General features: G+C 41.1%; 1 pseudogene across 1 annotated transcript; it reads left to right on the forward strand.

Annotated features, from left to right (window-relative positions):
* The first annotated feature begins 7913 nt into the window (after nucleotides 1-7913).
* On the forward strand, nucleotides 7914-10955 carry LOC100998259 (annotated as a pseudogene). The gene has a single exon (XR_001902073.3). The product of XR_001902073.3 is annotated as a U2 small nuclear ribonucleoprotein B'' pseudogene (transcript).
* The last annotated feature ends 11572 nt before the right edge of the window (nucleotides 10956-22527 follow it).

Consider the following 22527-nt stretch of genomic DNA (forward strand, 5'->3'; position numbering starts at 1 on the left):
TCTCCATACCCTCACCAACATTTGTTATCACTTTCCTTTTTGATAATAGTCATCATAACAGGTGTGAAGTGATACCTTATGGTAGTTTTAATTTACATTATATTTTTACTTTTAGTCTCCATGTGTTCACTTCTAATATACAGAAGTATAATTAGTTTTTGTATGTTTATTTTGTGTCTTGTGAACTTGCTGAACTCATTTACTCTAGAAGTTTTTTTGTATATTCTCGGGATTTCATATGTAGACAGTCTTACCATCTGTAAATAGGAACAGTTTTGTTTCTTTTTTTCCAATCTGTATGCCTTTTATTTCTTTTTCTTTTTCTTGTCTTATTGCTCTAGCTAGCACTTGCAGCACTACGTTGAATTAGAGTAGTGCATGTGGACATTCTTGCCTTGTCCCTAATCTTAGGTGGAAAGTGTTCGATGCTTGTAAATGGTATAAATATACCAATCAAATGGCATAGATTGGCAAAGTGGATTTTTAAAAAATCACCCCAATCTATCCTATGTAGAAGAAACTTGCTTTAAATATAAAGATATAGGCAAGTTGGCAATAAAAAGAGAAAGATAAAGTGGACTTTCAAGCAAAGAAAATTATCAGAGACAGATAAAGACATTATATAATGATCAAAAGGTCAATGCATCAAGAAGACATAATAGTTCACTCTTCTTTAGTTTCCAAGTCTCTGGAGATTTTCTTATCTTTCTGTTATTGATTCCTAGTTTGATTCTTTTGTGATCAGAGGACATACTCTGTATGATTTCAACTGTTTTAAATTTATTGGGCGGGTGTGTGTGTGTTTATGACCCAGGGTATGCTCTATCTTGGTATATGTTCTGTAGGCGCATGTAAAGAATGTGCATTCTGCTGTTGATGGGTGGTGTTGCTACTATCCTATAGGGTGAAGTCCTGGCCCCTTTTCAGCTTTGTCTGACATCACCCTGGCTTGAGGTGGGGGTGGAGAGTGGAGCTGGGGTCTTGTTGCAGTTCATAAAGATGAAAGTCTAGGCTCCCCTCTTGGCCTTTTCTGGTGTGAGTGAGCCATAGTTTTTTCTGTGGTGTTTGTAGGCGAGTGGTTATTGTTTAAAATAACCAGTCCTACTTGGATGCCCTTTCCTGGCCCTTTGGCTAGAGAAAGTAGGCTTTGATTGAGGCTTTCTTTTGTCTGTGCCCATTGGCATTCCCAGTTGCCAGTTTCTTCAGCTCCAAGTCTGGGATTTATGAGGTAAGAAGAAAACCCAGGGAACTCACCACCGTGTCATTCTTTGGGTCCCAAGTTCTCCAGTTGATTTGGCCTATTCTTTCTACCTTTCAGGTAGAAAGGGTTTCCTGCTATTTGTTTTATACAGAATGTTCAGGGTTTTTTAGAAGTACTTAGCAGAAGGAATAGGGGACAGCATGTCTACCCCATGCTCTGGGAAGTAGAAGTCAGCCTTTCATGGTTTGACAAACGCTGTTAACATAGAAAGACACATGATGCTCTTTACTTTCTGGAAAAAGAAATTCTTTTTGTTTCTTTCTTTTTCTTAAAAACAGTCCCTAAATTAGGCCAAATAATTACTTCCTTTTGGGAGAGGCTTTACATGAATGAGGCTGGGAAGTTGCTTGGGTTGCTGTGAGTTTGTTAGACTCCACCCCCTACCCTTCTTTTTCCAGAAAGTAAAACTTGGGCTTCCTGTATTTATCTAAAGCAGTTTGTTCTTGGAGTATGTTTTGTGTCCAGAGTGCCAAATATCTTCTGGAACTGACGTCTGGACACAGATTAAGGATAAAGTTAAGGCTACTTAGGTGAAGCAGCCATACCACCTGGAAGCCAGAGTTGGAATGTGAGTGGTCTCAACCAGGAGAAAGACCTTGTATTAATTTGTTAGGGTTGCCATAACAAAGTACCATGGACTGGGTGGCTTAAATAGCAGGAATTTATTTTCTCACAGTTCTGGAGGCTAGAAGTTCAAGATTAAGGTCTCAGCAGGATTCGTTTCTTCAGAGGCCTCTCTCTCCTTGGCTTGTAGATGGTCATCTTCTTCCTGCATCTTTATGTAGTCCTTCCCCTGGGGCCTGATCTCCTCTTTTTATAAGGACACCAGTTAGATTGAATTAGAGCCCACCCAAATGACCTCATTTTAACTTAGTTACGTCTCTGAGACCCTGTCTCCAAATACTGTCACATTCTGAGGTACTAAGAGTTAGGATCTCAACGTGTAAATTTGGAGAGACATGATGAAGAAATCAGGAAAATGAGAGATGGAGGCAAAAAGGGTAGAATAAGCCCCACGTTGAGAGACTTCAGGATGGGCCAGGTCAGCAGAGGAAGTTCTACGAATTTTGCTGGATGGTTTTTCCACCTGTCCCTGATGAGATGTTTAATCCTGTTTCTCTTCCAAAGGGTCCTGGCCTTGCCTAATTCAACTTCTAATTTTTGTTTTTTAAACCATAAAGGATAGTTAAGTGACTGGGGAAATTTTCCCAGACACTCAATGTATGTCAAATATATTTTAATTTTAATTTTTTTATTGTGATATACAAGTACATAAACTACACCAATCTAAAGTGTGTTGCTCACTGTTTAAACATGTGTACATATTTGTAACCACCATCTGGATCAAGGCATCACAAGTTCAGCACTCCAGAAAGTTCCTCATACTCTTTCCAGTCAATCCCTGCCTCTCCACTTGGAAGGAACCACTCCAGACATGTGCTCCTGACCTTCATATAAGTGAAATAATAAAAGACGTGTTCTTTTATGACTGGCTTCTATTCTTCTATTGTGAGACTCATCCGTGTTGTATTAGAAGTGTGTTGCCTTTATTGCCAAGTATTATCTTATTATGTGGATATAGCATGAGCTATTTATTCATTCTTTTGTTGACAGACATGTGGGCTATTTCCAATTTGGGGCTATTTTGCATAAAGCTGCTATGAACATTCTCGTACATGTCTTTTGGCGGATCTATGCACAATTTGCTTTCAGGTACATAAACCTAGGAGTGGGATTGCTGGGTCATTTCAAAGCTACCCATTAAATTAAATTTGATAAATATATACATGAATTTAAGTCTCTTCTTCCTTTTGTTAGGTTATTTTTAGCATCAATTCTGTGAACTCCAATCATGACTTTCATATAACTTTGCAACAGCTAGTTAGGTCATAAATTTAATTGAAGAAGCAATAAACTATTTTAAAAATGCCCACTTAAATGTACTGGTTGACATTTTACATTAGCAGTAAGATACAATAAGGCGGGAGCTATTAAAAACAAAATAGCAGATGTGTCTTGAGACCTTTTGTGGGGTGTCACCAATCAAAATACAACAGTTTTTTTGCTACCGGCTTTATGGAAGGAAGAGATAAAGTACAAACTGCCCAGTAATGGTGTGAATCATACAAATTCTCTTCCTTCCTTTCCTTAGGGGACTGTTGACTTTTTGGCTATATGAGAGAAACAGAATTGATCATGTATGATCAGAATGACCCTTGATCATCAGGAGTTCAGAGCTGCTGAGTGATTTTTAGACTGAGGTGAAGTCGAGGCTCAGAGAGGGAAGATTTTAGAAAGCTGCTCCAGACACCAAGTAGCTGTGTTGGTTCCTGAGCTGCCCAGGGGAAAAATACACACATCAGTGACGACAGGATTGAGCTCCTCTGGATTTTCATCAACCCCTCTATTGCCTGGACTACAGGCTCCCAATGGTGTGCCCAGACTTGAGTTCCTTGTTCTCAGTACGGCCTGGTGGGGTCTGGGGTTTCCAGAGCTTCCTGGCCTATTGTTTCTGGCTGTGAGCGGCCTTGCTTATTTACCTTGTTCCCCAGTGTGTGGTTCAAATACAATCATGTTCCCCATGCACCATGACAATAGAGAGAATGGGAAGCACTGTATTGGACCATGCTCCCTAAAGTTAAGTTGTACAATGCACCCCACACTTTCTGAGAGAACTTAAGTTTCATTGATTCCCGTTTCCAGAGGCTCGACACACAGAATCTTCCTTCCTGTTGCATCTTTTTTCTTCAGTTCCCTACATGAAATAACTTTTGTAAACAGGTATGGTATAGACAAGCCATCTGCTTATTTCCCTTTTAGGCCAAGCAGTCCCAAGAGAACTGTGAGACCTGGGGTAGACATGCAGGATGTCTACCTGGGAGGACATGAAAGAACTGGATATCTTGTGGCCATTTGCTGGGAAATGGCGAAGACCACTATAGACATGGAAGTCCTCTTCTGTGGATGAGTGGCACTGCCCCAATCCATAGAACAAAGAGTGATGACCAGAAAGGGGTATGGGGTCTCCTAATGCTGGTGAGGAGTGAGGGATGGGTAAGGAGACCTGAGCCCACAGGATCAGCAGGTTGCTACCTCTCCTTCTAGAGACAGAACACAAGGGCCCCTGTGGAAATCTTTGCTTGATGGGGATCAGTTTGGGGGGCAGTACACAGACCCTTTCTGCTCCAGTGCCTTTTGCAAATGTCGTTGGGGCAGTGAGGGTCTGTGTACTGCCCCCTGTGTGATTATGAAATGATTATGAAATCTAAGTCATTTTTTAATGAGAGAGATATAGAAGCACTGATTATAGTTTTTGATGAGTGCAAGGTAAGTGACCACCAACAGGAGCTGATGTGACTCTTGCAAGGAGCAAGGCAACTCGGCATTTTGAACCTTTTCTGCCTAACTGTAGTGTAGACCTAGGTATGATTTCTCCTAGCTCTTATAGAATATCTAAGCTAGCTAAGGGATCCCCTGTTTCTGCCATTGTGGATACCAGCCGTCTGGGGGAGCTATGGCTGTTACATAATCATCAGAGACCCTAGTCTGGGTCACTAGCAGGTTCCAGGGAAATTTCTTCTGTAGCACCCAGCCCCTGGGGTTCTGGCCTGATCCGAGGTTCCCTGAGATATCGTGTCTACTCTGCCCTCTCCTCTCCACCCCTGCCCCACCCTTGATGTAGGTATCTAAGGAACTTAGGACAATTTGGAACTTTCAGGGCTCAGCACAGTGTGACTGGAAAGACAATAGGGTTTGGAATCAGACAGACCCGTGCTGGAATACAGTCTTTTTATTCACATTTTCTAAACCTGTGTCCTCATCTCCCAAATAGAAAAGATAACAGGATTCATTTCCTAGGTTCTCATGAGGCATGAGGGAGAAAGTGTGTCTAAAGCACCTGGCACACAGTAGGCTTTTCAAAGATCTCCTGTTCCCATGTCATGGTTTCTCTGTGCCCTCAGAAGAACATGGGACTGAGGGTGTGTGAAAGCTCTGCTTCAGCAACTCAAAATGAAGGACATCTCAGAGCTAACCCAGGACCCACATTCTGAACCATTGGCAAGTGGAGCAGCTACCCAGGGAAGCTCCAGGTTGGCCCAATAATAGACTGAATCTGATGAAATTAGAATGGAGCCAGGCCAGCTAGAGAGAAGACAGTAACTAGAAAGTCAGCAGCCTGTCATGAAAACTAAATGGCCCCATCTAGGACAGTAAATAACAATCTGGAGACTCGGGGCAGCATGAAATATCTTTCCATCTATGCAAGCAATTTACTTCTTGACAGGATCAACATTTTCACGTCTCCACTAATGCTAGCAACTGCCACTAAGAAAAATTAAACCTCATGGTTCTTTGAAGCCATTGTTTAGGTTTCTGTTACTTAGAGCGGAATATAAACACAAACCAACCCAAGATGGGGGTGATGGTAAAGAAGGTTCTAGAAATGGAGTAGCAAAATCAATCAAAGAACCAAAGATGTGAGAATGAAAACTTGGTTGGAAGAGATGTATCACTTGGCAATCTGCATTTTGTGGGGAGACAGAGCTTTTATGAACATCCAGAACTCATTTGCATACATCCCTGGGCCAAATGGGTATCTCAGGGAAAGAGAAGTCACAAGTAGCCTGATTGAGTGGCCAGTGCAAGTCCTATGTGCAAATTAACACTTTGGGCATATCAGGCTATTGATAATGATCTTTATTTGCCTGGCTTGCCCATCCAGGCTGGATCACACCTAGGGGCACATAGTATTGCCAGTTTCCTAATATAATCTAATTTTAAACATATTACCATCATTCTGGATGTAACAACATGCTCTTAGTTTTCCTTTCATAATATCCCGGATGAAGTCCACTTGCCTTCCTGGAACCAAGCCCCCGTCGGGCAATGGAAAAACCAAAGCTTGAAGCCACAGCCATCTGCTTAACCCAGCACCACTAAGCAGTTGGAAGACCTTGACCAAGCCACTTAAATACCCTGTGCTTCAGGTTTCTCATCTGTCAAAAGACAACAGCCTCCTGACTTCAGTGGATTGTCATTGAGCATGGCGGAAAGGGCTTAGCACAAGGCTGATCACGCTGCAGGCAAAGAACTAATGAGTGGTACCTAGTCCCTGCCTTGCCAACTCCCCTGTCTCCCCTCGCTGCTCATACTAAATTGGCTCTGAGTTTTACCTGCTCTTTTAAGTCTGACATCAAATCAGGAATTCTCCACTTTGAAACACTTCCATATGTGGACTCAGCTAGAACCTGAGATTGCTTTCCCGTGAATCAAGTGATGAGTTTGGCCCTTTCCTCTCTGCTCCCTGAGTTCCTGAGCTATCACTCATGATTGCTACTGGTCAGCATCCCCCACACTCTGTGAGGCCCTGAGGTTAGGACCCTGTTGTGTCTGTTGTTCTATCTCCAGCCCCTAGGACAGTTCTTGATCCATAGTTAATGCTCACGGACTTGTGGAATAAGTGAGTGAATGAATGAAGTCCTTGAGCATCACACACGTAGCGCGAAAATGTCCTAATAAAGTACTTTGTGCAGGCAAAGGCTCAGAAAACTTTTGTGGAACAAAAACATTTCAGTCCTACCTTCCCAGCTTTGACTCTAATTGCTATGAATTCTTACCACTTCCTTTTCTTTTTTTGAGACATAGTCTAGCTCTGTCACCAGACTGGAGTACAGTGGCGCAATCTCGGCTCACTGCAACCTCTGCCTCCTGGGTTCAAGCAATTCTCCTGCCTCAGCCACCCAAGTAGCTGGGACTACAGGCACGTGCCACCACACCTGGCTAATTTTTGCATTTTTAGTAGAGACGGAGTTTCACCATGTTGGCCAGGAAGATCTCGATCTCTTGACCTCGTGATCTACCAGCCTCAGTCTCCCAAACACTTTTTCTGCAAGAGAAGTAACCAGGGCAGCACAGAAACCCCTTAGAGCTATACAACCCTGTAACTATATTTTATAATAGCTCCATTCTTTCACAAACCTTCCTCCTTCCTGACCTACTCAGGAAACTGGGAGCATTATCGAAATATCAGTACCTTATCTCTGAAAAAAAAACATTTTTCCCTGGCTGGCCAACTTGAGCATAGCTAAGCACATTTAAGAGATTACAATGGAACCTTGAAATTACACCTTTTAACAGTGACAGCTACCACCACAACTGACATTAACAAGCTCCAGGATGTGCCAGGCAGTGTCCTAAGCATTTTGTTTATCAGCTCTTCCCAACAACCTTATGACAGAGGCAACATCAGCATTTTAGTGATGAGAAAACCAAGATACAAGGTGTTTAAGAAACTTGCCTAGAGTTACTAGTAACCGATGAAGCTGAGATTTGAATCAAGGCTATCTAATCTAGAACTGGAACCTTTTTTTGTGTGTGTGTGTGTGATGGAGTCTAGCTCTGGCACCCAGGCTGTAGTGCAGTGGCACGATCTTGGCTCACTGCAAGCTCCACCTCCCGGGTTCACACCATTCTCCTGCCTCAGCCTCCTGAGTAGCTGGGACTCCAGGCACCTGCCACCACGCCCGGCTAAGTTTTTTTTGTATGTTTAGTAGAGACGGAGTTTCACTGTGTTAGCCAGGATGATCTTGATCTCCTGACCTTGTGATCCGCCCGCCTTGGCCTCCCAAAGTGCTGGGATTACAGGCGTGAACCACCACTCCTGGCCTAGAACTGGAACTCTTAACCACTGAGGTATACCAAAGTTTATTATTATTATTTTGGCCCCAAAATTGGGTAACACTGATCCAATCAAAAGACTTCTTAGTTTTTGGATTACTGAATAAAACTCCTGAAAGTACAATTTCACATACATGTCACCCCCTTTCCCCCAACTGGGTCTCAAAGATAATATCAAAGTGAAATTCCACTTTAGCTTGCCTAGTCCTATTATGGCTTAGTAAATGTTTTTCTATTTTATTTAGAAGAACTTGTAATCTGGTTCCCACTCTTCTTTCTTTGCATGTTTTACAGAACACATCGTGCTTGCAGAGAGAGCAAACCATGCCTGTCTCTTGTGGAGCCCACAGTGCTGTGTGCTTAGTGCGGCAATTGGGCCAGGAATGAAAACAACTACACCATAGTAACAATCCGTCATTCTGTCCATCTGCTACCCAAGAGGGATCTTAAAATAGTTTCAATTCACCTTTAAAATCCACTGCTCTATGAAGGGCTTGTAACACTTGGCGGCCTTGGAAGCCTGCCTGAGAAACAGGACCGCTATTCGGACTACTGGTGTCCAGCTGTAAGCCTCCTTGGAGGGAAACAAGCCATCCATTCATTGGGCTGTTGTGAAATTTTCCTTCCCCACCAGCCCTCCCAGCCAAGAAGGAGAATACCTGGAGGAATGGCATTCTGGATTTTTGTTCTTCCTAATGTAGGGCCTGAGTTTTTATTTTCTTAATGGCCTACTCTTTTTTTCCTTCCTGTTTAACCCTCTTCTGCTCCAACTCCCCAACCCTACAACTTTCCCTTTCTTTTAACTTTTCTTTCTTCAGCTGAGAGATTGGGTGTGAGTTGAGACTTTATGGTCTAGAATTTCAAAATTGATTCATGGGGTAACTATCCCCAAACCAGCACACTTTTAATTAGGGTAGGAGTAATGAAATGGGAGACTCCCTGGACCCCTCTGTGGGACTTGCAACAGGGGTGTGGCTCGTTTGCTTGGCCACCACATGCTCAAATCCCTTACAGGAGGGGAGCATGCAGGTGAGCAGGAGCCGGAGCCAGGGTGAGCGCCTTTGGGCTCTGGCCCCATGGCAATGTCTACGAGTATTACAATGTTCTTTTAGCCCTGCTGTCCGGGGATGGCTTAAGTGTTAAACAGCTCAGCGAAGAGTCAGGGTGACAGTCTTTTTGGGTCTCTGCACCCAGTGCATCCCAAATTTTGCCTTGCATCCAGGAAGAATGAGGTTACATGTACTTGAAGGATGGTGAATGCGGGGATCTTATTGGGTGATGGAGGTGGCTCTCAGTGGGATGGGAAGCTGGAGAGGGGATAGAGCGGGAAGATGATCTTCTCCTGGAGTTCAGTCATCCTGAAGCTTATCTCCTCTCCCAATGCCCCCAGCCGAACTCCTCTCAGATGCTTCCTCTCTTCTCTCATTCTCTGCCATGCTGCTCTGCTGCTCTGCCATACTTCTGCTCATGGAACCTGGGGATTGGGATTTTTATAGGTATAGGATGGGGGTGTGGTGGGCCACGGTGGTCTTGGAAAAGGCAACATTTGGGGGCAAAAACAGGAATGCCTATTCCCATTTAAAGCCTCGGGTTTCCAGGCTTGAGGGTGGGGCCTTTGCTGGGGAACCGCCCTCTACTACCTAGTATTTCCTTGCCTCCTGTCCATATCCGTAGTATGAGTAAAGTGAGACCTTCCTGGGCAAACCCTGACATCTGGTCCCTGGGGTTAACTCTGGCTCCACTGAGCAGCACCAAAGAGCATGGAGATGCTCAGCATGTGGCGGCGGCAGAGAGCATCATCACGCTTTGTTGGCTCCTGGTTCTAGTGCCTAATTGTGTTCTAGATCTTGACAGGGCATAGCCAGTGGGGATTAAAACAGGACAGAAGATTGCCCTTCTTGCTATTTCCATTTTTTAAAAGGTTACATTCTCAGTATTCTAGTAGTCTAACCTATCATATCTCTAGGTGAATTTGAAAGTTAGATTGCAAAATTTCAATCTCACACATTTTTTTTCCATTTTAATTTTCATTTAGGCTGTGAAACCTAGCTTAAAATAAACTTACAGTAGTTTCTGTTTCTTATGGGAGACGATGTAGGCCTTAGATTATTTACTGTCTCTTTCTGAAGAATTTAACTCAAACATGGGTATCAGACCAAATCATACAATTTATATCAACAATGTGAATGACAAAATTAAAAAGGAAGAATTGAAGAGATCCCTATATGCCCTGTTTTCTTAGTTTGGTCATGTGGTGGACTTTGTGGCTTTAAGGACCATGAAGATGAGGGGCAGGCCTTTGTCATATTTAAGGAACTGGGCTCATCCACAAGTGCTTTGAGACAGTCACAAGGATTTCCATTTCATGGTAAACCAATGCGAATATATATGCAAAAACAGATTCGGATATAATATCTAAAATGTGCGGCACTTTTGCTGACAAAGAAAAGAAAAAGGGCAAAACTGTGGAATAGACTGCAACCACCACAAACAAAAGGCCTGGCTAGGGAACTCCAAATTCAGCTAATATCCAAGGAAATTCAACACCAAATCCTCAGGTCCTCGATTATCCTCCAAACTATATTTTATTCCTTAATAACTTACCAGAAGAGACTAATGAGATGATGTTATCCATGCTGTTTAATCAGTTCCCTGGCTTCAAGGAAGTATGTCTAGTACCAGGGAGGCATGACATTGCTTTTGTTGAATTTGAAAATGATGGTCAGGCTGGAGCTGCCAGGGATGCTTTGCAGGGATTTAAGATCACAACATCCCATGCTATGAAGATCACCTATGCCAAGAAATAACATTTGGGATAGTCATCTTTAAAGGACTTGGTGTTATTTATAGTGTTTGTTTTGCTAACATTTGGTTGGGTCATTGTAATAGAGATTACGGGGAGTGAAAGTGAAATTTTTGTGAAGGACTTAAATTATCTAGTGTTTCTTTAGCCTTGGTGAACTATGAAATACGAAGGCCTTAATTTTGTACAATAAACTTTTATTTGTATTCTGTGAAAAATAAATCAATAAATAAACTTACAGCTACGTTTCATATGCATTCTTTGGGGATAATGCTATCAGATCAAGAATACCTTACAGGTGTAATTGCATGTATTCTCACTTGTCGCCCACAGTAAAGCCATGAGGTAGGTGGCACAGTTGAATCATTTTTGAACATAGAACATGCCACTTTGATTTAAAATCAAATTATGGCAACTAGAGCTGAGCATGGTGGCTCATGCTTGTAGTCCTAACATTTTGGGAGGCCGAGGTGGGAGGATCACCTGAGCCCAAGAGTTCAAGACCAGCCTGGGCGACATAGAGAGACCCTTGTATCTACAGAAAAATAAAAAATTATCTAGGCATGGTGGCACAGCTGTAGTCCTAGCTACTTGGGAGTTGGAGGTGGGAGGATGGCTTGAGCTCAGGAGGTTGAGGCTGCAGTAAGTTGTCATCGTGCCATTGAACTCCATCCTGGGCAACAGAACAAGATCTTATCTCAAAAAAAAGAAAAACAAAACAAAAACAAAAACCAAACAAAAACCAATAAATTGTGGCAACTAGGAAGAAAAAGGGTATGCAGAATCAATACCATTAAACATAGTCTCACTGATGACTTTTTTCCATACTTTTGGTTAAGTATAAACATATAGATATATCATTCTAAAACATACCATTTGTTAGATGTTTTTTGTTCTGAGTAATCATAGCAAACAGTTATGATTGCAACCAACAGCCATTTGCACCTGTGCCCCTGAGTCCCCCGTCCAAAGCCTTGCCAGCAGAGCCACCTGTATTTAATACTGAAAACACTAGCTTTCCCAGCTCCCCTTGCTGCCATCAGCATCTAGTTAAATCCTGGCGAATTAAACCAGAAAGAAAGTCTTCGCTGGAGCTTCTGGAAAAAAATCTTCCTCTTTAGTTAAAAGATCCATGCAAGGGAAAATTAGTGCCTCTTTCTTTTGGATACAGACTGAGCTGCAGCAGTTCTCTTGCAATGTCAAAGGGACAATCCTGAGGATAAATGACAACTCACTGAAGGTAGCTGAGCAGAAAGATGACAGTCCCCTGGGTTATTTTCCACCGCATTAAGCCACTAAGCCAACATTGAAAATACCTACCTCGGGGCTTCTTGTTTTATGAAATAACTAACATCTTTATTTTTCAAACCACATTTAGCATGCTGTCACTTGCATCTAAAAGCATCCTTAATGATTCACCATATAAATGGTATTGCTGTAGTTCACTATCAGACTTAATTTCCTTTTTATAGGAACCTTTTTGTAATGCTTCTTTTAATCTCTTGAAATTAAATATCTAAGTGACAAAAGTTACTTCTAAACATAATTTTGAAATTCAGTAGAATGTTCTTACTGGAATATAAATGAGAAATGTTAAAAAATAGTTTTAAAGAAGAATATACATTTCAATACGTAAGTGCTTCGGTACAACTACAGCAGAAGACATGATAAAGTAGTCAGAGCTTACATACCTATGTAGCATCACTGTGAATAAAATAGCTCTCACATGTAGCATGATACAGGTGTGCTTCGCTGGTGGCTCAAATCCCAACAGAGATGTAGACGTTAGTATGGAGATTATTCAAAAGGAGAACAGCTCTTGGTAAAGTTCCAGCCAAACAATCTACAGTCTCACATGGACTTATGTGGTAGCTGCATTTTTGGAAAACTCAGTGTACATTTAGAACTGTACCAAAATTACACTGGAACACAGAGTTAGGATCCAGAATCACAGATCTATAAATACGTTTTCACCTACATGAATATCTGATGGTACAATTGGGAGTCATGTGAGACTTTGGACAATTCTTTGCAATGCAGAATTAGCCTAGACATTGCAACATGTCTGGTGTCTTACCCAATAAACACTGACAGTGGCCCCCTAATTATTGTGACAACCAAAACATGCCCCCATAGGTTTAGAAAGCATCCTCTGGGGACAGTCCTGCAACTGTCTCCCTCACCACAGAGGACAATGTCCTGAGGCAGGCACTCTTGGTTGTTTGCTTTGTGTAGATGTCAGAAGCACTCCTTATTTCTGACTCTGCAAGTCTTAGACATGCTTCCATGGGTGGGTAGGTGGAGGGAAACACAGAAGCAAAAGGTGGATTGCTTAGGATTGGTGCTATTGCTGAATTTCAAGAGTCACTGGTTCATTGCTTTCTCAGTTTGTGTACATTTTTTTCAAGAGATCCTCACTATGTGCAAGGAATGATGGTAGACACAGAGCTGACTAAGATTTCCTTCCTGCCCTCAGGGAGGTAGAAGACTAAAATAGAAGCCGAGAAAAGTATCAAATTTTAAGATGGAGCAGGTGTTCTTAGCCTGAGATCCCAGGAATGTGCTTCAGGGCATCCTTTAAAACTCTTGAAATTACAGACAACAATGCATGTATATGTATGTGTGTGTGTGTCTATATATATATATTTTTAATAAAGGGTGTATAGATTTAATCACATTCTCAAAGAACTCCAAGACACAATAAAGGTTACAGCGGATGCACAGGGCAGGCTGATACACAGGTGATAGCCTATTTGATGGATTTTCGGAAGTTGCCCTCTGCCCCAAATATCTCTTTTACTCATATTTCTTTCACTGAACTTCTATCAATAGAGATTCACTCCAATGCATGGATCTCTCCGAGACTGACGCTCCAACAACTTTCAAGAAATGTCTATTGAGCTTCTGCTGACAGGCACTGAACTAAGAACCAGGGATGCAGCAGTGAACAGAATGGAGCTTACAGCCTGGTGAAGGAGTTGGAGTGGGAGCAATATGCAAATACGGGGAGCATTGAGGGGCAACTTGACCCCAAGGCAGTGGAGAGGTTCTCAGGAAGAGATAAGCGATCCTGGGCTGTGCTCATGTAGCTTGAGTAACAGCTTCCTGTCTTGTGTGAACAGAGGGTCCCAGTTCATGAGGACACTGCCTTGGGCCTGAGGACACTGCCTTGGGCCTGTGGACGTGGGCCGGCTGCTGAGGCGGGAGGTGGAAAGCCTCTTCCAGTATTGGGCCTCAGCCGTGTCTCAGTTTTGCTTGGGTTGGCCTCTAGGGGAACAGGTGGGCCTTGCAGGATGACCCTGATAGCATTATCTGCATTTTGGTGATTCCAGTTCACACGGGCTTCTAGTTGTATGTTGCAAGAGTGTTTGTAAAACAGACTGCAGACTCTCTGGGATTGAAGGATGAAGGGGGAGGAAGGTTTATAACCTGGAAACTATGTGCTGACTGTGGCCCTGTTGGGATGCAGTGTGGTTTCTATGGGGTTCCTTCTGGACCTCATACATTTCAGTTTCCCCTGGAACAAGGCCTTTGCTGAGAAGGAAAACATATATTGGCCATGAAAATGCAGAAGCGCTCCCTGGGTTGCTCCAAGCAGCTCTCTAAGCCGAGGCTTAACTTGTCCTGAGGCCATCTTGTCTTTGGAAACCCTAACCAAGCAAAACACAGATCTTTTTATGCCTTCCCTTTCTTTACACAGACATTGACTAGAAAGGAGCAGGAATAACTGCCAATTCAGTAGGCTCCTTGCTCTTTTGTGCGTTTTAAAGGCATTTGCTGTTTGGGATTTGGAAGAAAATCATGAGAACTGAGAAGCTCTGGCTGTCTTGGCGGGAAGCAGGCTCATTGTTTGCAGAGAGAGCTGGTTTCCATGGTTTTGGACTACAGACAGCTCTGTGTGTGTGTGTGTGTGTGTGTGTGTTTTTCTTTTAAAGAGTAGTTTCTACTTGCAATTGGATCTAATAAATAGTCAAGGTAGCCAGTCTCCCAACAGCAAAAGGTCTTTGAGTTATTTGGAAACACCCTAGTATGTTATCATTTATGACCAACTGTACCTGGTTTTTAGTTATTAAAAGTCATGCATTCTCTCAGGATAAGGCCTGTTTGGCCCAAATTCTGCTGTATCAAGGGCAGCCAATTATATTTCAGGCTTAAGGTTCTAGTCTTAAAAGTAAACACATTCCTCTCTTTTAAATGACAGGAGACTTGGGATGGTCTGGGATAGGAACGCAGGGTGGGGAACTGCAGTCCTGCAGGCCTGAGAGGCAAGTGCTGGAGCTGAGGCCATGGGAGACGCATGGCTTCCCCTCCTCCCCTAAGCCCACCAGCACAGCAACCATATGGCGCAATGTAGGGAAATCAACACGTGAAAAGTGGCCATTTTACTTCTATCACTAAAGTAGGACACAGGACAAACTTTTGCTTTTTTTTTCATGACCTATAAGGAAGAACAAATTAAGCTAAAATGAAAATAGCATTTTTCAGCCAGGCACAGTGGCTCAACCTATAATTTCAGCACTTTGGGAGGCCGAGGCAGGCGGATCACTTGAGGTCAGGAGTTCAATACCAGCCTGTGGTGACACCCCATCTCTATTAAAAATGTATCTCATGCCGAGGCACAAGAATCGCTTGAACCTGGGAGGTGGAGGCTGCAGTGAGCTGAGATGGTGCCACTGCACTCTAGCCTGGGTGACAGAGCGAGACTTCATCTCAAAAAAAAAAGGAAAAGAAATAACTTTTTTTTTTTTTTTTAATTGGGACACTGGCTTGGAATTTAGAAGGATCAGGTAATGAATTTAACAATTTCCACTGTTAGCAGCAATATTAAAGCAATTATAGGGTCCCTTGTATCTCGAGCAGCAGGCTTGGCGTAGTGAATGGAGCAGTGCAAAAGTCTAGGTCTCACCATATGCCAACATTACCTGTGGCCCTTACAACCCTTTAGCAGAAACCTATACTCTTTCTAAACAGGGGTGAACTGTGTGCTTATGCTTAAAACAGCTAATGTTGCCACCAAAAATCTTTTGTCAGATGTTATGTTCTTTTCTCCCTTTCCTGAACTTACGGCTGGTATTCTAGCTTACTTTTTATTTTGTTGGCTTTATTGTCATTGGTCTTTTTGTTGCTGTTAGATTTTCTTCTGTCTAGATCTTACTTTCCAACTGGATTTTTAGTCCTTTGGGATCAGAGACTACCAGATCATTTAATTTTCTAATGTGTTCTGTTTCCTCACCTAAGATGGATTTCTGAGTCTGGCACAGAAAACCAACTGGGAATACGTCAGACTTTCCTTCCAATGACACTTTCATCAAAGAGAACGAGAGATAATCCCTTTCCCATCTTCTTTAAGGATCATGGTTGCTGTGGGTTAGCAGTTTCTGAGGCTCACTTATACACACATTTACCACCAAATGTATAAACTGCAGAATGGGATCTATTGGAGAGCCTGGGTGGAATTAGATTAGTGGTGACCTAGAGTGGGATTGGAGAAGCTATGGAGGGGCTGGTGCTTTAGTCAGTGCTGTAAGCACTGCAACAACCTGTTTGTTTGTTTGTTTGTTTGTTTGTTTTGTTTTTTTTGGTTTTTTGTTTTTTGGGTTTTTTTTGCAGCCACTGCGTATCCTTTTGGCAAGAACAAGATTTCTCCCCTAAGTGAGTTACATTTTCTGATTCTCAGTGGAAGATACATTTGGCACGGGAACCATTATTTCTCCTCCTTGGGGACCAATCTGAAAGTAAAAATACTAATCATCTTCATAATCATAGACATTTCTCTTCATGTAACAGAGCACCAAACCCTTCATGGCTGGGTAGATATGTTCAAATTAATTTGACTCACCCTCAAAAGAGAATTCCTAGGAGAAGAAGAAACTCAAAGATGTGCCCTCCAGGGTGAGGGTCCCAAAGACCTTTGACCCAAACCCATTCTTGCCTCCCCTGCAAACTCTTTAGCTTGGTTGAAAGATGTGGACCAGACTCAGGAAGATTGTCCTTAACCCAATTCAATCTTATAAAATGATACATAAGTCACTTTCTCAAGTACACTTTCAGGTAATCAATACTATTTTTAAAAAGGAGCTCATTGCAAGCTCAGTGATAACATGTTAAAATTAGTACATTTAATGTTGCTTTCCATTTATCAGAAATTTGAGTCACTGCTATGGTGAAATAAAAAGTGTCTACCTGTAGTCTATTGATGTGTGTAAGAGAAGATGACAGATGGGAAGGTAGATAAGAGTGAAGAGGAGAGTGGATGACAGGATAGAAGAGACGGGAACAGGATGGGACCGGGGAGAAATGGCGAGTAGACACACGCATGTATGGGACTGGTAAAAAAGCAGCCCCCACAGCATGCCTGGAAGTGAGAATTGATTTTAGTCACCTCCGTTTTTCTAATATTCAATGTCTTCTGCAATTAAGAATGTTAAATTAGTAGGAATACTGGTGCATGATGTTTGGTGTGTGGAATTTGGAATCAGAAGACCTTGATTTGAATCCCAGCTCTGCTTTCTTCTTAGCAATGCGAGTTCAGGTAATTTACTTCATTTCTTGCATCTGAGTGGCCACATGTGTGAAATACAGATAATACCCCCTCAGAATTCCTGTAAGGACTCAACTATTAGGTTGATGCAGAAGTAATTGCCATTTTTGAGATGATTTTTAATGGCAAGACCACAATTACTTTTGCATCAACCTAACAGCATGTGTACCTTGTAACCATCATAGAATGCTAGTTATTATCATATCCAGAGTTCTCTTAAAAGAGTCTTGTTGCTTTGTAAGAATTTACCCTCCTTGAAGACAATGGACGTAAAATAGGTACTCTTCATTGTGTATTTCACTATACAGAGAAACTTTAATATCTTGAAAGAACCTGAATAACCAAAGATGTAGTCATATTTTGAAAAATGTTAACATGTATTTCTGTAAAATGTGAAAAAAGTATTCATTTAATACATATTTTTATTTTAAAAAGTTTTTAAAATTGTATATAGTTGGGGGGTACAAGTGCAGGTTTCTTCCATGCATACATTGCATAAGGTAAAGTCTAGGCTTTTAGTGTGCCGGTCACCAAAACGGTGAATATTTTACCCAATAGGTAAGTTTTCAACCCTCACCCTCTCACCCCTTCCCACCTTTTGTCATCTCCAACATCTATTATTCCACTCTGTGTGTCCATGTGTATCCATTGTTCAGCTCCCACTTCTAAGTGAGAATATGTGATGTTTGACTTTCTGTTTCTGAGTTATTTCACTTAGGATAATGGCCTCCAGTTCCATCCATGGATATTTCATCCATGTTGCTGCAAAAGACATGACTTCATTCTTTTTTATGGCTAAGTAGTATTCACACACACCATAGAATACTACTCAGTCATAAAAAAGAATAAAGTTTTATGTATATATTTTTTGGATATATATGTGTATGTGTATATATATGTGAATATGTATATATTTATGAGATCTTCATCCAGTCCACCACTGATGGAGTTAGGTTGATTCTGTATCTTTGCTGTTGTGAATAGTGCTGCAATAAACACATAAGTGCGGGTATCTTTTTTTTTTTTTTTGAGACAGTCTTGCTCTGTCACCTAGGCTGGAGTGCAGTGGTGCAATCTCGGCTCACGGCAACCTCTGCCTCCCAAGTTCTATCGATTCCTCTGCCTCAGTCTCCCGAGTAGCTGGGATTACATGCATCCACCACCATGACTGGCTAATTTTTTTGTATTCTTAGTAGAGGCAGGGTTTCACCATGTTGGCCAGGCTGGGCTTGAACTCCTGACCTCAGGGATCCACCCGCCTCAGCCTCCCAAAGTGCTGGAATTACAGATGTGAGCCACTGTGCCCAGTTAGTATCTCTTTGATATAATAATATTTTTCCATTTCAGTAAATACCTAGTAGTGGGATTGTGGATTGAATAATAGTTCTATTTTTAGTTCTTTGAGAAAGTTTCATATTGTTTTCCATGGTGGTTGTTCTAATTTACATTCCCATCAACAATGTATAAGTGTTTCCTTTTCTCCACATTCTCACCCACATCTACTGTTTTTAGCAGTTTTAGTAATAATAATAGTCATACTGACTGGTGTAAGGTGATATCTGATTGTGGTTTTAATTTGTATTTCTCTGATGATTAGTGATGGTGAGCATAGTTTAATATGTTTATTGGCCACTTTATGTCTTTTTTTTTTGTTTTGAGACAGAGTCTCACTCTGTTGCCCAGACTGGATGCAGTTGGGCGATCTCAGCTCACCACAACGTACACCTCCCAGGTTCAAGCAATTCTCCTGCCTCAGTCTCTCTAGTAGTTGGTACTACAAATTCGCATCACCATGCCCGGCTAATTTTTGTATTTTTAGTACAGATGGGGTTTCACTATGTTGGCCAGGCTGGTCTCAAACTCCCGACCTTGTGACCTGCCCACCTCAGCCTCCCAAAGAGCTGGGATTACAAGTATGAGCCACTGAGCCTGGTCTCACTTTATGTCTTCTTTTGAGGAAAATCTATTCATGCCCTATGTCCACTTTTTCATGAGGTTATTTGCTTTTTTCTTGTTGAGTTGTTTGAGTTCCTTGTAGATTCTGGATATTAGCCCTTTGTTGGATGCATAGTTTGCAAATACTTTTCCCATTCTGTAGGTTGTCTGTTTACTCTGTTGATTGTTTCTTTTGCTGTGCAGGAGCTTTTTAGTTTAATTAAGTCCCATTTGTCTACCTTTGTTTTTATTGTGTTTGCTTTTCAGGACTTGGTATAAATTCTTTATCTAGACCAAGGCCCAGAAGAATTTTTCCTAGGTTTTCTTACTTTTAAGAAAACTAGGGTTTTTATAGTATCAGGTCTTATGTTTAGGTTGTTCATCTATCTTGTGTTAATTTTCATATATGGTGAGAGGTATGGATCCAGTTTCATTCTTTTGCATATGACTATCCAATTTTGCTGGCACCATTTATCAAATAGAATTTCAGTTCCCCAGTGTATATTTTTGTTGACTTTGTCAAAGATCACTTGGTTGTAGGGAAGTGGATTTATTTCTGGGTTCTCTGTTCTGTTCCATTGATATATGTGTTTATTTTTATAACAGTACTACACTATTTTGGTTACTATAGCCCTTGTAGTATAACTTGAAGTCAGGTAATGTGATGCCTCCAGCTTTGTTCTTTGTGCTTAGGATTACTTTCATTATTTGGGCTCTTTTCTGGTTCCATGTGAATTTTAGGATCTTTTTTCTAATTCTGTGAAAAATGACATTGGTAATTTGATAGGAATTGCATTGAATCTGTAGATTGCTTTGGGTATTATGGTCATTTTAACAATATTGATTCTTCTTGTTCATGAGCATGGGATGTGATATGATTTGGCTGACAAAATCTCATCTCAAATTCTAATCTCCATAATCTCCACGTCAAGGGAGAAACCAGGTGTGGGTGATTGAGTCATGGGAGTGGTCTCCCCCATGCTGTTCTCATGATAGTGAGTGAGTTCTCATGAGATCTAATAGTTTTATAAGGAGCTCTTCCTCCTTTGCTGGGTACTTCTCCTTCCTGCCACCTTGTGAAGAAGGTGCCTTTCTTCCCCTTTGCCTTCCATCATGATTGTAAATTTCCTGAGGCCCCACCCCAGCCATGCTGAACTGTGACTCAATTAAACCCGTTTCCTTTCTAAAATTACCCAGACTTGGGCAGTTCCTTATAGCAGTGTGAAAATGAACTAATACAGGATGTTTTTCAATTTGTTTGTGGCATCTATGATTTCTTTCATCAGCGTTTTGTCATTCTCCTTATAAAGATCGTTATTCTCCTTGGTTAAACATATTCCTAGGTATTTTATTTTTCTTATAGCTATCGTAAACGGGATTGCTTGCTAGATCATGACTGTTGTATAGAAATGTGTCTGATTGGCCAGGCACGGTGGCTCATGCCTGTAATCCCAGCACTTTGGGAGGCTGAGGTGGGCTGATCACGAGGTCAGGAGATGGAGACCATCCTGGCTAACACGGTGAAACCCTGTCTCTACTAAAAATACAAAAAATCAGCCAGGCGTGTTGGTAGGTACCTGTAGTGCCAGCTACTCAGGAGGCTGAGGCAGGAGAATGGCATGAATCTGGGAGGCGGAGCTTTCAGTGAGCCGAGATCGTGCCGCTGCACTCCAGCCTGGGCGACAGAGCAAGACTCCATCTCAAAAAAAAAAAAAAAAGAAAAGAAATGTGTTTGATTTCTGTATGTTAATTTTGTATCCTAAAACTTCACTAAATTCATTTATCAAATCTAAGAATTTTTTGGGTAGAGTCTTTAGGGTTTTCTAGACATAAGATTAATCATCAGCAAAAAGGGATAATTTGAATTCTTCTTTTCTGATTTTGATGCCTTATATATTTTTTCTTTTGCCTGATTGCACTGGTGAGGACTTCCAGTGCTATGTTGAATAAGAATGATGAAAGTGGACATCCTTGTCTTGTTCCGGTTCTTATAGGGAATGCTTTCAACCTTTCCCCATTAAACATGATGTTGGCTGTGGGTTTGTTGTATGTGGCCTTTATTATGTTGGGGTAAATTCTTTCCAGGCCTAGGTTCTTTTCATCTTTCTTGAAGATTTTTATCACTAAGGCATGCTGAGTTTTATTGACTGCTTTTTCTGCATCTATTGAGATAATTATATGGTTTTTGCCCTTAATTCTGTTTATTCGATGTATCACATTTATTGATTTTCATATGTCAAAACATCCTTACATCCCCGGGATACAACTCATCTGATTATAGTGTATTAACTTTTTGATGCACTGTAGGATTTGATTTGCTAGTATTTTGTTGAAGATGTTTTCATTTATGTTCATCAGGGATATTGATCTGTAGTTTTATTTTTGTGTTGTGCCATTGTGTGGTTTTGGTATCAGGTTGATACTGGCCTTGTAGAATGAGTTAGGGAGAATACCTTACTCCTTAAATTTTTTTGAATAATCTCAGGAGGATTGGTATTAGTTCTTCTTTGTATGTTTGGTACAATTTGGCTGTGAATCCATCTGGTCCTAGGCTTTTTTTGTTGGAAGATTTTTTACATTACTGCTTCAATTTCACTCCTTATTATTGCTTCATCCAGAAGTCCTATTTCTTCCTGGTTCAATCTCAGGAGGTTGGTGTGTTTCCAGGAATTTGTCCATTTCCTCAAGATTTTCTAGTTTGTGAGTATATAATTGTTCATACAGTAATAACAACAGTCTCTGTTGAGGCCATTATTTGTTTTTCTTTTTGTATTTCTGTGGTATCAATTGTAATGTCTCCTTTTCCATTTCTGATTGTGTTTATTTTGATCTTCTCTCCTTTTTCTTGGTTATTCTAGCTAGCGGGCTATCAATTTTGTTTATCTTTTTGAAGAACCAACTTTTAATTTCATTGATCTTTTATATTATTTTGATCTCTATTTCATTTAGTCCTGCTCTGATCTTTGTTATGTCTTTTCTTCTGCTAACTTTGGCTTTGTTTTGTTCTTGTTTTTCTATTTCTTTGAGGTGCAACATTGGGTTGTTATTTGTTATTTTTACTTTTTTTTCAAAGTATTTTTAAATTTTAATATTTGTGGGTACATAGTGGTTATATATATTTATGGGTTACATGAGATGTTTTGATATAGGAATGTAATGAATAATAAATTATGTAAAATGGGAGTATCCATCCCTTTAAGTATTTATCCTTTGTGTTACAAACAATCCAGTTATGCTCTTTTAGTTATTTTAAAATGTACAATTAAATTATTATTGACTATAATCACCCTGCTATTCTACTTCTTGATG

Source organism: Papio anubis, chromosome 6 (assembly GCF_008728515.1).
Source record: "Papio anubis isolate 15944 chromosome 6, Panubis1.0, whole genome shotgun sequence".
Lineage (NCBI taxonomy): Eukaryota > Metazoa > Chordata > Mammalia > Primates > Cercopithecidae > Papio > Papio anubis.